Source organism: Sus scrofa, chromosome 18 (assembly GCF_054392235.1).
Source record: "Sus scrofa isolate SSC_HxYL_T2T_F1_AM1 chromosome 18, Sscrofa_HxYL_maternal_Yorkshire_Landrace_v2.0, whole genome shotgun sequence".
NCBI lineage: Eukaryota > Metazoa > Chordata > Mammalia > Artiodactyla > Suidae > Sus > Sus scrofa.
The window spans coordinates 26,275,162-26,290,873 of NC_139400.1; the positions used below are offsets into that span (position 1 = coordinate 26,275,162).

The 15,712-nt window shown below is 52.2% G+C and overlaps 1 protein-coding gene and 1 long non-coding RNA gene across 3 annotated transcripts in view; one reads left to right on the plus strand and one right to left on the minus strand.

Annotated features, from left to right (window-relative positions):
- Window positions 1–8,857, minus strand: part of LOC110257550 (uncharacterized) — a 416,793-nt gene extending 407,936 nt beyond the window's left edge. The window contains exon 1 of the long non-coding RNA XR_014833817.1: window positions 8,802–8,857. This is a non-coding gene — a long non-coding RNA (uncharacterized LOC110257550). The remainder of the gene's footprint in view (window positions 1–8,801) is intronic.
- A 6,361-nt stretch (window positions 8,858–15,218) lies between these two features.
- The window catches only part of LOC106508206 (uncharacterized), a 43,773-nt gene continuing 43,279 nt past the window's right edge, over window positions 15,219–15,712 (plus strand). For both annotated transcript variants that reach the window (XR_001304837.3, XM_085005450.1), the window contains exon 1: window positions 15,219–15,503. The gene's annotated coding sequence lies outside the window, so the exon portion shown is untranslated. The remainder of the gene's footprint in view (window positions 15,504–15,712) is intronic.

The window sequence follows — 15,712 nt, forward strand, 5'->3', positions numbered from 1 at the left end:
CGTATAGTTATCGGTCTCCACCTCTACACAGTGAGCTGAGCGCAGGGTCCCCACCTCCTCGTCTGGAACTCAGGGCTCAGCCCACCCGCAGCACGTGCTGGCTCTTCCACGTATCTGTGGGGAGCACACCCTTCGAGAGGAGAAGCACTCGAGCCTCGTCCCCTGGTGCACTTGCTCTTTACTCTGCTCCTTCAAACCACGCTTGGCGATGACCAGACAAAACTGATTGGGAACCAAAATGGATCAGGAGGAAAGAGGCGGGCTTATGCCAGCATCCCCGCCCAACCAGACCAGGAGGGAGCAGGGAGAAGAGAGACGCGACAGTGGAGGAAAAGATGGGTGAGCCCAGAGGAGGAGAGAGAAATGGGAACTTTCCAAGGGTGGGCCATTCAATCTGCCAGGACTCCCCGATCGCTGTCGCCCGCCGTGACCTCAGTGTCCCCCACCGGAAACCCCACCTCTCAAACCAGCTCAAGATGGGTGCAAAGAGCCCTGACCAGCAGCTTATTAGCTCTAGCAGGTCCCTCAGCCCCTCTGTGGCAACACACTTGCTGGCTGGGCCTCAGCTTCCTCACGTGTGCGGTGAGGGCTGGACGGAGTGGATGTGGCGCCTTTGTGACCCAAAGCCTCCCATCCTCTCGACCTCCCTCCAGCACGCAGGGCCAGCGGGCTGCACCTCACCAAGTCACCTCCCAGTGCTTTGCCAGCACCTTCCCTGGGCGCCCTGTGGCTCGGGACTTGCCATTCTCCCCCAGCCACTGTGTCCCTGTCTCCCTTGGACCCACCACCCTTCTGCAGGTTCCACAGCCCAACACTGCCTCACAGGGTGGGGTCCCTGCGAGTCACCAGGGTGAGCCCTCCAAGCGCCCCAGAGCCAGAAGCCAGGCCATCAGTCCCAGGCGTGCTCCTGCGATCACGTTCTGGTGAGTCACTGTCCAGCTCAAGAAGAAAATCTGGGGCCACCCTCGGCACACACCCTCCACCAGAACGGGCTTTCCGACGGGTCCCGACTCTTAGGGGACAGTCCTGCCCTTCCCTGCCCTGCACCCCGGGGATCAGGCTGAGAAAACAGGCAGTGATGGGAGCAGCCCACAGCAGGAACTGATAAACCTTAAATGACAAAAAGGCTGCTGGGGCGGCCCTTCCCCCGGGGGAGGCAGAGGAAAACAGACGCTTGAAGAGATCAGCAAAACAACGTCCCACCCTGCTCCATGCCAGCCCACTTTCCGTGGGTGCTCGGGGACGCGTCCAGGTCTATTTCTGGTCACGGCCCATCCCCTTCCTGTCCCATCCCAGAAACGCAGAGACGGATCCCTGCCTGGCCTGGGTCTCTCGCCACCCACCACGGAACCCCAAGACTTTCCAGAACCGTGTGGCCCTGTTCTGTGCTTTCCTGCCCCAGTGGGCAACTCAGAGGGCACGAAGTCACCCTACTGCACCAGAGCCAGAAAGGGGGAGCGGAGATGGAAGGCTGGGGCCTGGGAAACACAGGGTCGAGCCCGGAAAATGGTGGCCATTGGTGGCCATGACAGTCCCCCAAGACAGGTGCGGCTCGACAGAGACCCTGGAGCAGATTTCGAGTTGGAGAGACATTCACATCAGGGAAGAGCAGACAAGAAATTCCACCAAGACATTCAGGGAGCCATACGTTGTAACCCCAAGTTTCCTACTTGGCAATGGGAGGTGGGCAGTGGGACTGGCAGGTCTGAATGTAAACCCCCTGATTGGCAAGAAGGGGTTCTTGGAGAGCAAAGGTGGGCAAGCCAGCCCAAGTGCCAATTATTCGGAGGTCAAAACCTTGGGGAGACTCAGACGTAATGAAAGACAGACAGTCCAGGCGTTCCCGTTGTGGCTCAGCAGTAACAAACCCAACTAGTAATCATGAGGATGCAGGTTCAATCCCTGGCCTCGCTCAGTGGGTTAAGGATCCGGCGTTGCCATGAGCTGTGGTGCAGGTCCCAGACGCAGCTTGGATTCCGCATTGCTGTAGCTGTGGTGTAGGCAGCAGCTGTAGCTCCAATTAGACCCCTAGCCTGGGAACCTCCATGTGCCATGGGTATGGACCTAAAAAGATAAAAAAGAAAAAGAAAGACAGTCCAGACTGTGAAAACTGGGCAGAGGCACCAGGCCACACGAAGGTTTAGCTCAGGAAGATAAAATACTAGCAGCAGTTGATGTTTTGTTTTGTTTTGTTTCCGGATCCTTAACTGAAATACGGTTAACCACAGTGGTTAACGAACCCGAATTCCTGATTTGTTAACCACTGAGCCACGACGGCAACTCCAGCAGCTGATTTTGTGATGCACCTTTTGTCAAGGTACTTGGTTTATCCAGTTGTCAATACTCCTCCTCACCCAGGCATGCCCCCCGAGGGCAGGGACTATGCATTGTTCATCTTTCTTTCTAGCAGCGTGATAACTTGAAATAGGTAAAATCTCCTCAGAACAGCTCTCAGCCAGCAAACCAGCCCCAGGACCACCAGCTGGGTGTGTATGCCCCGCGGTGCCAGATCCCAGGAAATGATGCGAGTGAGAATTGAACGAACAAAAGAAAACACCAGTGTAGTCAAGCCACGGGTTTGACTTGGGGACAGAGGTGACTCTCTTCTCCCCAGATTAGGGTCCTCACGAGGGCTCTAGGCTGGCACGCTGGGCTTGGAGCGATACCAGGTAGACGGCATCACCCTGGGCAGCTGATCCTACACGGGGGCAGCCCAAGGGGAGCAGCTGGGCCCTGCTGTGTTTTCAGAACTCAAGATTGCCTCTGGCGTCAGCAAATAGCACCACAGAGTGTCGTCAGAAACCAGGGAGAAAATAAATAAATAAAAGGAAACCAGTGACAGCTGCCTGCCATCTCCCTAATTAAAAAAAATATCCACTCCCCTCCAGTCAGCTTCTGGCTATTCGCTGATGCCCCCCTCCACACAATACACACACACACACACACACACACACACACACTCACACATTCACGCTCACAGGTAACAGGCCACCTACAGAGGGACAGAGGTCACAGGTCAGGGTCAAGTGTGGCCACAGCTCCTACACACCCTCCCCGCTTCACCCCATCGGCACTGGTCTTCACGCTCTTTCTAGAACCTGCCTAGCCGGGTCGCCACCTTGGGGTCTCCACACCTGCTGTTCTCAACGGCTGCAAAACTCTCCCATCCCAAGTTCTCATCATTCGCTTCTTCACTCCATTCAAATGCTGCCCGAAGGTCACCTCCTTAGAAAGGCCTTGCCTCCAGGCCCTAATCTAAAATAGCACCTCAACTATAATGGAAAAAAATTTAAATGATTAACAAAAATAAATTAATTAAATAGCACCTGTGTAGCCCGTCACTCTCTAACCCTTTATTCTATTTTTATTTTCCTCAAAGCATGCATCTCTGTGTGAAGATATTCTCACCTTTTGCTGGTGGGTTATCTGTTCCCACCCCACCGCCAACCCCCCTGCCCTGAACATTTGAACACGCTGAAGACAGGGGCTGTCTGGTTCCCTGCTGTCCCCCAAGCTGCGGGGACAGTCGCTGGTACATAATGAGCTTTCAACAAATAGGTATTTACTGAATGAAGTGTTATTCTCTCCATGCCAAGATGACCCATCTGACTTAGCGTCAGGATTTGAGCTGCAGTTTCCAGTAAAGGGTGAGGTACAGAGGATTCCTAGCCACTGCTGTCACAGGCCGCCGACCAGACAGCAGCACAGGAATGACCATCATGCTTGTTTCCTTGTGCCAGGCCCTCTGCTAGCTTCCCCATCAGATCTTTTATTCCTTACAACTACAGCATGTTAATCTCCATTTAACTGATGAGAAGACCAGGGCTCAGAGAAGAAGTTTCCCAGACTCACTGAGGTACTCTATGAGAGAGCCTGGACTCAAACTCAGTTCTTTTGGACTCCAAAGCTCAGCCACGAAGACATATTTTTTTTCCCAGGACAAAACTAGAGCAATTGCCATCAACAGCTGAATGAATTAAGAAGATGTGGTACATATACACAATGGAATACTACTCAGCCATAAAAAAGAACAAAATAATGCCATTTGCAGCAACATGGATGCAACTAGAGATTCTCATACTAACTGAAGTAAGTCAGAAAGAGAAAGACAGATACCATATGATATCACTTATATCTGGAATCTAATACACGGCACAAACGAACCTTTCCACAGAAAAGAAAACCGTGGATATGGCGAAAAGACTTGTGGTTGCCAAGGGGGAGGGAGTGGGATGGACTGGGAGTTTGGGATTGATAGATGCAAACTATTGCCTTTGGAATGGATAAGCAATGAGATCCTGCTGTATAGCACTGGGAACTATATCTAGTCACTTACAATGGAGCATGATAATGTGAGAAAAAAGAATGTATATATGTATGTGTGACTGGGTCTCCTTGCTGTGCAGTAGAAAATTGACAGAACCCTGTAAACTAGGTACAATGGGAAAAAAATAAAAATCATTTAAAAAAAAAAAAAACAACAAAACTACAGCAACTGAACCATCCCTACTAAAAACACTCCCCCCCCACCCCCCGCTTCAGCCCAGCTTCAGTGGGTTCTGCCTGCCCAGGCCCAGGGAAGGGCACTCTTCCACCTTCCCTATCCACACACAGCACCCAGGGTGCTGAAGGGGTTAAGGAGGCTTGGTCAGCTCCACACCCAAGCTCGCAAGGAGTGGAGGTTAACCCATCTCCCTGGAAGTTGTATTGTCTGCCAGATATCAGGGACAGGGGGCCTCCCTCAGGCCCTCCGCCCTTCCCCTGAAGCCAACAGGCATCTCGGAACTTATCTAAGTCAGAGGAGGAAACTGTCAGCCCAGGGCTCCCCGGTCTCACCGCTTAGGACAGTGGGCAGGGTTTCCAGCAGGGGAGGGCAGCAAGACGGGGGGAGGGTGGGGGGCAGGCCCCAGGCTGGTCAGCAGAGGGCAGAAACTCAGGGTGCCAACAGGGAGATGGCCTGGCCTGCGGGGCGGGGGGGTGGGGGGGACCAAGTGGTTGACTCACTGCAGGTCTCAGAGACGAGTCACTTCCCCTGGGGAAACCTTTGTCTCAAAAGGACAGAGCCAGGAACCCTTAGAGGAAGGCAGTTTCTCTGCTTTAGTGACTTTCCTGTGCCCAGTGCTCTCTCCGGGCAAATGACGTTTGCAAATATCATTTCAGCAACACCTCACACACTCTGTGAAGCGGGTACTTCCCCTGTTCCCATTTTACAGATGAGGAAACTAAAGCCCAGAGGGGCCAGACAACTCATCCCCACCCCTTGCATGCTGCATGTCTAATTTTAAGGAGAATGAGTTCAGGCCTGCCATCTTCCATCCTTTCCATGACCTGTCAACACAACCAGCAGCCCAGTGCTCTTAGGAACCTTCCACAGGGGAACGAGGATGTTAGTGTTGTCTACGGGGCCACCTCTGGCCGGCTAGGCCACGCGCAGCACGGCGCCCTCGCAAACCTATGGCGACGTCCTTCCAACCCTGGTCATGCGCCTCCTGCTCTGCGCATCTTCGCTTCTGGCGATTCTGGAATCTCTGGGCACGGCCATCTCAGGGCCCACAGCTCCCTCCGTCGGGGAGGATGGGTGGGAATCCGGAGATCTGAGGCTCAGTTCTGCTGCTCCCCAGCAGTGTCAGCTCTGTGTCCGACGTTGGGAAACCTGCTGTTTAGGGGTCCTCTAAAGGCCACCGTGAGCTGGAGACGCCCCCTCCCAGGGCCGCCCAGGGCTCAGCAGATAAATGGGCAGTAGAGAGAAGAATGCTCTCCAGTGTGTGAGGAAGGACGTGGGTGATGTCAACACGGGCGCGGCATCGTCCTGCTGGGGACACTGAGGCAGAACGCACTCCTTCGAAAGGCCCCAGGTTGAAACTGGCAGAACACACCATCCTGGGGGCCAATGTGTCCAAACGTGAGTTCTGCCATCCAATTCCTCTCCCCCTCCGGTACAAGCTCCCTGACCATGCAGTCGGTTTATCTGAACCTCATAAACCCCAGAATCCAGCTTACAGGCCAGAGAGGCTCAGAAAACACACAGTCCCTGCGCTGGGACTGCTTCCCGCAGAAGGAACACAATCCCCTACTTGGAGAGCACTTGTCTCTGAAGAACCTATGTGACCAGACTCCAGGGGTAACTGGTGATGCTGAAAGGTCTATTGTTTGATGCCTCCAGACCAAAGAGCCAGTTGATTTTGGTAGGTGGGAGCCTGCTACCCCAGCAGATCCTTTGGGGTTCCTGTCAACTCTATTTTCGTCCCTGCGTCTGGGAAAACTGACTAAATTTCCTTTCATTTGGAACCAGGCCCACCCCTGAAGTTGGGTGGATTTAGCCACACTTCCGCACCCAAGTTTCCGCAGGTTTGAAAACAGCGCTGGGTGTTGCAGGAACAGCTGTGCTAACAAGCAGGGTTCTTATCTGTCTCTGCCTAGTCCTGCCGGGGTGTCCTGGAGCGCCAGGGCACTGACTGAAGAGCGGCCAGCCACACCCTCGGGGCCAGAGTTACAAAGAGGCTGGGTCATCAGATAAGGGCCTCAGAGAAAACCCTTAGAAAACAACCACAATTCTCAGAGCAGCCTCTGCAGAGGACAAAAATATATGTGACCACCCTGAGTAGGTCCCTTCCTTTGGACAGGGCAGCCCGAGCGGACTCTGGACCGGAATCAAAATTGTTACTGAGCTTAACCTGGGTCTTACCCCTGCTCGGGGCCCTAGTGAGAATAATTCTTTTACTGATCTAGGTTCTTCCAGAAGCTGACAGTTCCATCTTCAGATGATGCTTGGACAAAGTTTCCAACCCATTTCACAGACACTCCACTTTTCCTGAGCCCTTTGGACCAAGCTCCAAATTACCAAAACGGCTTTTATCCCAACTGACCGGCACACAGAAGCCTTGGTGGATGGACAATCCTAGTAGGGCCAACACATCGCCCCGGCTCAGCACGAAGCAGCTACAGAAGATGAGACCTTCACCCAAATGCCACAGATCTGGCACTGCCCATCTATCGGGGCGAATGTGGAAGCCGTTTTATACACAAGCCATTTTGTGTCAACCTCCGACCGACCAGTGAGCGGCCTTGACTCTCAGCCCACAGAACCACCGTGTGTCAAGCCCTTATTCGCACGGTGGGAACAGAGAGAGAGGTCAGTTCCCTTCATTAAAAAAAAAAAGGGAGTTCCCGTCGTGGCACAGTAGTTAACGAATCCGACTAGGAACCATGAGGTTGCGGGTTCGGTCCCTGCCCTTGTTCAGTGGGTTAACGATCCGGCGTTGCCATGAGCTGTGGTGTAGGTTACAGACACAGCTCGGATCCCGTGTTGCTGTGGCTCTGGCGTAGGCCGGTGGCTACAGCTCCGATTAGACCCCTAGCCTGGGAACCTCCATATGCTATGGGAGTGGCCCTAGAAAAGGCAAAAAGACAAGAAAAAAAAAAAAATCAGTCAGTTCCCATAATAAAAATAAAATAGAATGATAATAAATAAATAAAAATTAATTAATTAATTAGAAATAAAAATTTTAAAAGGTCAGTTCCCAGAATAAAAAGAGCCCAAACCACTACCCCAGGAGATGAGCTCCCCTGTGCACTGCTTCCCTTAGCCGTGTGTTCAGTAAGTCTTTTCTAACATTCATCTAAAAAATAAAATTAAAAATTACAAAAAAAAAAAAGACAAGAGCCACTGCGCCAGTGGGAGGGACTGTCCCCCAAAACTGCCTCTGGAACTCCTACCAGACAGACTGGCCTGATTACCCTCCTGACACCTGGGTCACCGCCCCCCTCAGCAGTTCAACACCCATGTCTGAACCAGCGCAGGCTGGACATGGTGGCCATGCCTCTCAGCGTGCCTGTCCCTTTGTGCACAGGCCCTGGCTCTCCCATCAACCACGAGCCCCCAGAGGGCAGGCACCTCTGTGTGTAGTCAGCTGTGTGTTCCTCGTCCATAGTGTCCAGTGCAGGACAAGCAAATCCACACCAGCCCCTTTGTCAACGCTGGGGCCTCTCTGCCAAGACCCCACGGCCCCACGACCTTGACCCTGGCTGCCCATCACAGGCATCTGGGGAGCCTTAGAAATCACCCCATCGTGGGCTCTCCCCCACAGGTTCCGCTGCCCCTGGGGGCAGGACGCAACTCAGAACTTGGTGTTTTTTAACTACGCGCCCAGGCCTGAGCATCTCTGCTCTAGAGTGTGGACATCAACGTGGCGGCGGCAGAGACTGCCCCCCGGAAGGACTGGAACAGGTAACCAGGAGGGAAGTAGGAGCACCTCACACAGCCATCTTTGGAGAAGCAAAGGGACTGATACATCATCGGACTGGGGCTGCTGGCTTGGGGAAGGGAACTGGCCCAGATGAGATTCTTCCTCACTTGCAAAAAAGAGATTACAACCTCTGGGCGGGGGAAATACTAAAATATTTATCAAGGCGTGCGCATGGCAAACACAGGTCACCGACCATAGGGATGTACAGACACCTGCTGAAAGCCAGCCCAGCTCTGAGCCTCGTGTACTCATCCTTCCAAACTTCCTCAATAATCACTACCCAACAAAGTATTCAATAATCATTTGATTTTTCTTTCTTTTCTTTTCTTTTCTTTTTTTTTTTTTTGGGGGGGGAGTGTAAAAGTAACACTTGCTCATAGTAGGAAATGCAGGAAAGCATACAAAGAAAGCCACAACTATTCACACTCCATCGCCTGGAGAAAACCACCACGAACACACACAGGGTGTCTCTCTCCCTCGAGCTCACAAAGCCCACGTATGCCTTCCTCTGCTCGGCCCTGGCCAGTGCCTCCCCTGACGGGCCAAGCGTCCTACCTGCAGTCAGAGGAAGAGCGTCCCGGTGGCCCCAGATCTGCTCTAGGTCACTCCCCGTCACTCATTCCTCCTGAGGAAGGAGGAAAGGGCAGGAAATCTCAGTGCCCTTTGAAGAGAAAGGGAAAGTGAGTAATCAGGGCGGGATGGGACCACCCAAGGGCAGACCGAGTCAATCAACAAACATTCCTGGCGGGCCAGGAATGGGGGGGGGATACAAAGACATGGCACCCCAGTCCCTGCCCTTGAGGACGTCACTGTATAGTTAAAGCAACCAGACAGCCCCCACCCAACTACAGAAGTTAAATGTGTTAATAACTATGACGTGCTTAGAACAATACCTAGAACACAGTAAGTGCTAAACGTTTGCTGATAGTCTCATTTTTATTATCTAAGACATTTGGCATGTATATTCCAAGAGAGTGATAAAGATCAAAAGGGCTTTTTGTTTGGAGGGAAGAAAGATTGCTGGGGGTATGGAGGGCAAGGATGGATGCCTGGATCTTGAGAGTGGACAAAGACCCCCGACCTGAGTTTTGGAAATACCCCAGGGGCAAAGCCAGAGCCCATAAGGACTTGCGGGCAACCTACAACTAGTCTTTCTTCTTTCTTCTTCAATTTCTTCTCTTTTTAATTCTTCTTAGGGCGGCACCTGTGGCATATGGACATTCCTGGACTAGAGGTCGAATCGCAGCTGCAGCTGCCAGCCTATGCCACAGACAGATGCAAGCCAGATTCAAGCTGCATCTGTGCTACACGGCAGCCTGCAGCAATGCTGGATCCTTAACCAACTGAGCGGGGCCAGGGATCAAACACATATCCTCATAGATACTCATTGGGCTCTTTCCACTGAGCCATAACGGGAACACCAAGCTCTTCTCTTCTTTACCAGTGGTGGGATGAAGCAGGCAAGGTGCACCAGGAGGGTTTAAGAAACTGCAGCCATCACAGTGCCTTTTTACAGGTCGTTGGCTGAGCAGCTCTGGCTGCTTGCTGGGTGAAAGCTGCTGTCTGCACACTGAAGGGGAATCCCCAGGAGGCCTGAGAAAGGCTCTGGGAAAGGCTCTATTGCCTTGGAGAGCAGAAGGATGTTTAGAGTCTAAGCAAGGAGCAGCAAGGGAAGAGGGGCTAGCAGCCTGGTGTGGGGGAACAGGTTTGCAGAGACGGCAGGATGTCACCTGGGCAGGAAAGCCTGATGCTATGTTGCTTGATTGGTGATTGGTGTGTGACCTCCACAGAACCTCAGGGAGCCCCCAGGGCTTACGGGCTGGATCAGAGGCTGCAACAAAGTGCTGGCTGACCCCAAGCCTGGCATGGGCAGCCACAGGCCCCCAGGGTTCTTAGTGAGGCTCACAGAAGCTCCTCTGATGTTTATTTCAAGCCAATCTGGACTCCAAGGGATAAACCAGCAGAGGAGGCAGAATCAGCCTTACAGAGTGACCTGGGGGGTGTAAGACCCGATGCCAGGAGGGTAAGGGGCCAGCAGCTGAGGTACACGGAGCTGATTCACACAGGAGATGTTTGTGCAAAGGACTTCAAAAGGAAACACAAAATCCCCTCCACGTACATATATTATCTGTCTTGTCACTCCAGCCACTCACTGGGTGGTGGATTCTGGAAATTGTGCTCAATGAGGGATGGGCCCACAAGCAGTTCCTTTGATCCGTCCTTATCTACCCTAGAGGGACGTGAGGCCCAGGGGCCCCCCGGCTCAGCCTCCTCACCTATAATTTATATACTCTGGCCTCCTGGCTTCAGAGGGGCTTTGGTAGTGAAACCGCAGTCCTAGCCTGTACCAGCCTCTTCCTCCACCCAGGCCCTGAGGATTAGGGCGGGGGGGGGGAGCTCCTGCATTCCTGCAGACCACCTCCCTCCAATCCCCTGCCTGTGGAGGCCTCTCTGGCTTCTGTGGGCACTGAAGGCTCCCAAGGAAGTTCACATAGCATTTCAGCTGGAGAAGTGAGGAAGTGACATTATTTCTCCCCTGGAACCTCAGGCTTTCCTCTGAGACAGGCCCTTTCCCGTGGCATCCGCCTCCCACTGCCATGAGTCAACCCCAGTGCCTGGAGCCAGGAAGTGCTCTCCTGAGGGCCTGGCAGATCTGCTTCGGCAGCTCTAGGAGAAAAAGAGCCAGGCAGCAGCCACGGAACAGGGCTGCCACCCACTCCCTGCATCCCCAGCAAACCTCAGCTATCACTGCTCCCTAGCAAGGAAGGGTCTTGCTTAGGATAAGGGCATCCATTCTACCACCTGTTCAACCATGAGTTCAACTCATAGCTTTGCCTTTAGTCCCTATATCCCTGGGCTTGGTAAAGGTCTCTGCTGGGAAGGGACACAGGCATTTCTGGGCTTCTTTTTGCTCAGGATCTAGCTCTTTCATTTCTCACTGGCAGAGGGAGAACCTGTTCTGGGACCAGAGCTGATATGGGAATCAAAATTCCTGGGTCTAGGGAGTTCCCTGGTGGCTCAACTGATTAAGGACCTGGTGTTGTCACTGCTGTGGCTCAGGCTGCAGCTGTGCGGGTTCCATCCCCAGCCAGGGAACATCCACAAGCTGCAGGCACAGCCAACAAGAAAAAAAAAAAAATTCCTGGATCTACCATAGCCCTCTGTATCAGCTGCTCCCTGCGCCAAACCCACAATAGGAGTGGTGGCTGGCCAACACACCTCACATCTGCTAGAGGCTCCCTCCGCCGCCACTTCCAGACGCCAAGGAGACTGGCCAGCTCCAGTGTCAAAGGGCTTTCTCCCTTGAAGTTCTCCCAGTAACATTTCCTCTCTGGAGATGAACAGGGCTGGTGACCTCCATGTGGCCACCCAGAGCTCAGAGCTGGGACTGTTTAGGGTTCCTCTGAATTCTGATTTATGCTTTGGTGCTTCTCTATCAGTAACATCAACTCTCCCCTACACGACAACCTTGGGAGGTGGAGAGGGCAGATACTACTGTCTCGATTTCATCCATAAGAAGATGGGAGACCGTGACTTTCAGGAGGGCTCACGGCCCCAGAGTACGTGTCTGCCAAATTAACCCTCCAGCTCCTGGCTCTTGTCTGTGAATGGGCATGCGCTAGGGAAGTGAGGTTGCAACACAGTTCTCTCCCCTGGCTCCCCGGAACCCTGGGGACGGAGGGAGGGCAAGGCTGTTCCGCGTGAACCTCGAAGATGGGGATGCACCCCAACAACCACATTTCCCTAGAAGAGTCATCCATTCGTTCACTCATCAAATATTTATTAAGCACCTACCTTGTACCAAGTACTGTGCTAAGAGCTGGCGGCAAAGATGCCGCTACCTTCCAGGGGCAGGTGTGAAAGGATTTCTATCTAAAACGGAACCGGAGGACAGGAAGTGGAGAATCGCACGCATGCGCCATGGGAAGAAGAACGGACCTTAGCCACTGGGAGACTGGTTTTCCCAAAAAGCCTGATTTATGGGAGACTTAACTCCTGACCAATGAACATCCGCCAAGCATCTCTCCCCACCCTCGAACCAATGAACTTGCTACTTGGACTGTGGCTGGACCGCCCCTTCTTTGTCCTCCTGCCTATAAATAAAATCGCCAGAACCCCGCCGCTGACTGCCTGTAGCTTGTCGCAGCAGGCGTCTTGTTAGCCGCAGGTCTTCTGCTATTCTCCAGCAGAACGAACTCAATTTCCTAAGAATTCGAGCTTGCCTCAGTTTACCTCTTTATTTAAGTTGGCGAAGGAGACGACGTTGAAAAGCTAGTGACAAAGCCTTTGCTGCCGGAGTCTAGTCTAGCAGCCAGGCAAGGAGTCTGGAAAGAAGTCCCTTTCAGGAGAGACCTGGTTACCAGGCCACAAGGAAGAGTACAGACAGCTCATCATCCAGGTAGAGATGTTTAGCCGATAGATGGGAAAGGGATTGAGACTGCGTATAGAGACTTTAAAATTATTAGCCTAGGAGTAGGTGATATCAACCTTTCCGTAACCCCAAATTTAACAGTCTCCCCCAAAGAAACCGACCCTAAGTAAGGATAGCATGCAGTTTTTAAATAAGTCCCCTGTTTCTGTTACCAACCCAGGTTCTCGGACTCCTTAATCAATAGAAGTTGATAAGAGGCCAGATTAGAAATTCGGGAGTTCCCACCGTGGCTCGGCATAAACGAATCTGACTAGCATCCTTGAAGACACAGCTTCCATCCCCGGCCTCGCTCAGTGAGTTAAGGATCCAGCGTTGCCCCGAGCTGTGTTGTAGTTCACAGACGCGGCTCAGATCCCGCATTGCTGTGGCTCTGGCATAGGCCGGCAGCTGTAGCTCCAATTTGACCCCTAGCCTGGGAACCTCCATATGTCGCGGGTGCAGCCCTAAAAGAAGACCAAAAAAAAAAAAGAAAGAAAGAAATTCAGATAAAAAATTCAAGCAAGGCTTTACTGGGACTTAGGCTGCAGCACAAGGGAGTGAAAACAAGTAACCTGTTTCCTTAAATGGGGGGGGAGGGAAGGTGTGGATCAGTGGGAGAGGGGAGGGGTGGCTTAGGTGGTCTGCCCACCCCACCCGCTTGGTGGCGCCGTCTTTGTACAGGGCTCATGCGCAGTTCCCTGCATTTGCTCCCAGCATCTCAGAAGTGGCCCTTGGGTTTTGGCCTTTTTGTGTCTTGTTCATAAATTTGCCCCAACTGTGCATGCCTGATTTTTAGTCCCTTAGAGTTTCTTTTGTATTCAGATGCTCCAGATGTTGGTCCAGGTACGAGCACTGCAGCAAAGAGTCCAAGGTCCCAGGTCCCAGCCTATCTCATTTCTACTTCCCATCAGCTGGCCCTACTAAGCCCTCTTCAGAAGGAAATTCCAGACCCAGGGCCCCCGATCTCTAAGGCCAGCCCTCTGCCTGGAGTCAGCCATCAACCCGTGCTGCCCTTACCTCCACCCAGAGTGGGTTTGCCTCTGTCTTGCTCTACTCTGCTCCTTTCTTTCACACCAGTACAAGAACTTCCCATCACGAGCAGACTTTTCTCATCCCTGTGGCTCCCTTGAGCCAACATCCATGTTCTCTCCTTCCTTTTCTGAACCAGGCCATGTGCCCGTGGCTCTCAGATCCACATGTAGCCATCGCCTCTGCTCTGTACTGTGGGGGGACTAAGTCCAGCAAGCTGCTTTCCAAGGTCTGTTAAGAACTTCCAGACCTGGTCGTCCAGTATAACTGGAGAACAGGACAGGAGAAAGAATTAGAAACCAGTACATGTGTGTGTAACTGGGTCACCATGCTGTACAGTGGAAAATTGACAGAACACTGTAAACAAGCTATAATAGAAAAAATAAAAATCATTATATTAAAATAAATAAATAATAGGCCATTAATTCCCCCCCCCCAAAAAGAATTAGAAACCAGGGCATTTCTCCGCCCTTCTCTCTGCTCTGGGTAAGGGTCTTCAGCAGGTACTGTGCCTTATTATTGTTTCCAGCTCCTATCAGGAAGCCTTGTTACCCAAAAAACTGGGTTCACTTCTGGGTGGGTGTCAAAAGACACAACCAAGCCAAAGATCAAGAGAAGGATGGCTTTCTTACTTGAAGCATGTAAGGAAAACATCGGGGATCTTTCCCAAACAGCACAACTGGGCACGTTTTAAGCTAAGGGGCCAGGCATCCTCATGAAGGGGCTTGGGCAGAGGGGAATTCAGCAAAGAAGTGGGACAGAGGTCTACAGAGTCCAAGCCTCAGTGGTTGAAGTCACAAGGGTCAGAAAAGGTTAACATCATCATCCCTTAGGTTCCAGTGGATCTGGAGGCTAAGCTCTTCGGGCTAATCTTTACCATTGAAACAGAACCGGGAGTCTTGACAACTGATATATTATCTTCGCTATTGTTTCTTCTCTTGCCTGATAACAGCAGTTTGTTCCGGCATTCTTTAGTTGCCTTAAGACCACGGATTACTGAGACCTATATTCATGGGCAAGCACTGTGGCCAGGCTTAGATCACAAAATAGCTTTGGCCAAAAATGACTTCTTTTGGAGTTCCCGTCGTGGTGCAGTGGTTAACGAATCCAACCAGGAACCATGAGGTTGCGGGTTCGATCCCTGGCCTTGCTCAGTGGGTTAAGGAGCTGGCGTTGCGGTGAGCTGTGGTGTAGGTTGCAGACGCGGCTCGAATCCCGCATTGCTGTGGCTCTGGTGTAGGCCAGTGGCTACACCTCCGATGAGACCCCTAGTCTGGGAATCTCCATATGCCGCGGGAGTGGCCTAAGAAATGACAAAAAAAAAAAAAAAAGGCTTATTTTATGTCAAGAAAGCCATGCCCTGTTGTATTTCTCCCAGGACCCCCTACTTACAGCCCCTGACATGATTCTGGTTCCCACTTGGTATCCCTGACTCTGTGCTCTAGTTCTGCCGGATGGTCCTCCTTTATGATGCGAGGTCCCGGAAGGAAGCTGGGCTCAGTCACTGGAAGCCCTCCTGTTCCTGTCCCTCCAGTCTCCAGCAGCAGCAGCCAGTGAAGCCACCCTCCGGCTTCCTCACCACCCTCTGCTTGGCCTTTTTGCAATTCCAACAACCTCTGACTGGCCTCCTCTGTTGCCTTGCTTCTCAAACTTTTTGGATTTAGGATTCCTTTACATTCTTACATATCTTTTGTGATCTTGTCGTTTATCATAAGAATATAGTCGTTTTTTTTTATTCCCGTGAAAAACAAGGAGCACAGAGCTTGGAATTTCCTAACAGAGAGCTAAAGGTGTCCTTTGGAATGGTAATTTCAGAGGTGAGTTTCGGAAAGTCCCTAAGGATGGGGGCTGGTTGCCTAGTTTTTTTGGTTTTTTTTTGTTTTTTTGTCTTTTCTAGGGCCACTTCCCGCGGCATATGAAGGTTCCCAGGCTAGGGGTTGAATCGGAGCTGTAGCCACCGGTCTACACCAGAGCCACAGCAACGTGGGGATCCGAGCTGCGTCTGCGACCTACACCACAGCTCACC